The sequence below is a fragment of the Octodon degus genome, unplaced genomic scaffold, assembly GCF_000260255.1.
Source record: "Octodon degus isolate 3935 unplaced genomic scaffold, OctDeg1.0 scaffold00098, whole genome shotgun sequence".
NCBI lineage: Eukaryota > Metazoa > Chordata > Mammalia > Rodentia > Octodontidae > Octodon > Octodon degus.
Genome location: NW_004524674.1, coordinates 10,055,544 through 10,057,760, shown reverse-complemented (window position 1 = coordinate 10,057,760; position 2,217 = coordinate 10,055,544).

Below are 2,217 nucleotides of genomic sequence, written 5' to 3'. Positions count from 1 at the left end.
CCCCCTGGTGGGCTGAGCTGGCCACACACACACACACACACACACACACACAAATAAAAAAAATTTTTTAAATGTAAATATGTGAAACTAATGGTCAATTTACTGAAGTTCACTTCACCATCCATCTATAAGGACAACATCTCTTGAGTATGCAAGAAATACAGGGTACAGCATTTGTCTATAGAGACATTCTGTATGTGGTGCACTAATTTGCTGCAGACAGTGCTACTATAAGATACTTTAAAAATAATTACTCCATTTAATTCAACTACTATTCTCTAATGTTTACCTTATGTTGATCTAAATCAGGGACGAAAGAGATAAAGAAGATGGGAACTACATCATCAAGACCCTTCTGTCCAGTGTATAGTAGTGGAAAATAATCTAACTATAAAGTAGAAAGTGGAAAAACTTATAAAGGAAACAGAAGCCAATAAAACAGAGGCTAGTGAACCACCCATGCTGCACACACCACCTCCAGCCCATCCCTAATTGTGACTCTGCACTCCTCCATAGCCTCAATGTAACTTTCTGTTTGTGGTTCTTCTACCCTATGAGATAAATTAATTCCCTTATCAACTTGGAAAGATATTTGTAGAGAGCTATAGAAATTCAGATATTATCAATTGAAGTGATAAAGGGAACTTACAGAGGATAAGAGAAAACGTGATTTGGCCTAATTAGACTACCCACATAATTCCTGGTACAGAGCCTGAAAAATGTTTACCCTCCTAATGAGAAAAGCTCTGCCTAAGAAACAAATTCACAAGGAGAGATCAGAAGACCAGCTAACTTCAGTGGACTCTGGTTCTCTTTATCCAGTAGAGAGGGAGATAGAGGCTCTCTAGGAGTAAATGTTCTCTACTTCATTTTTTTGGGGGGGGATACTTTTAGTACTGGATCTACAGGGTCTCACTACACAGATTGGACTCATAGTGATTCTCCTGTTTTTAACCTCCTAAGTACTGGGATTACAGGTACATGCCAACAAAGCAGTCTGAACCACCATCACAGGGCTCCCCAGAGCAGGGCCTGCACAACATGCCAGGAATCAGACCACCTGCTCCTGCCTAAGGAGGCACTTGAATCCACTGAGCTATCTGGCTGTCCCTATGCTTCTTGAAGCTGGAGGGAGTGAGAGTTGGGCTATTCTGTGGCCTATGAGCCTCGGGAATGGAGACTCCTTCACTTCCTCCGTGGGAGAACCATGACTCTGATCAGTGAGGCTCAGCACAGCACTAGTGATGATACACATCTGTCACCACCCTGGAAAGCTCATCTTCGGGCCATGTCTTCCTTGCATCCAACTCAGCATGGCTCTAGCACTTGTCCAGCCATATGCCAGGGATGAATTTTATAATGTAGGAAGTCACCAAAACATCACTTTGCATCCCATAAATACATATAATTGTTATTTGCCCATTGAAAACTTTTGAAAGATTACAAAACAGTGTCATTCCAGAGCTGATCTGCCCATAGCCCCACAAATTTCCCGAAGTTTTTTGAACATAGCATCAAAACTAGAATCCAACTTGTTGTATTATTAGCCAGGTTTCATGGACTAGTTTTACATTTCAGGTCTGAGAGTTCAACACATCTGAATCAATCTGGAAAGGGGAGGGAGGGAGGGAGGGAGGGAGAGAGAGATAGAGAAATGAATCTTGTCAAAATTATATTTGCTGAGGGAGCTCCAAGCACAGAATTATAGCAGAGTTCACTCACAAAGATAAATAGCTATAATGGAAATTTATTCTGCATGAGTACAAATTTAAATCATTCTGCTACCAGAAATGATATTTTATTGCTCAAAATAAAGAGCTCAAGGGAGAGAAAAGTGTTTTGTAGATATTATTTTCACTTAATCCACACACTAGCTCTATGTTGTATGTATTACTACCTTGTTTAAAGTGGTATGAAGTAGACTTTAGGGAATATGGCAGAGTATGATCAGCAGAAAAAGAGACTCCCATAGATCTGCCATCGAGAACCTGGAAAATAGCCATTTGAGGAGGGTGATGAGGGCTGGCTGGAGAGATAGATTGGTGGTCTAAGTATCTGTGTGGCAAGCACAAGAATCTGAGATCAATCCCTGGCACCTCATGCCGTGCCCACCCAGAATCCAGAGTGCAATGTGTAGCCCTGAAAAACCAGGCAAGGTGGCTCACGCCTATAATCCCAGCACTGGGGAGGTTGAGACAGGAGGATCACCACAAGTCT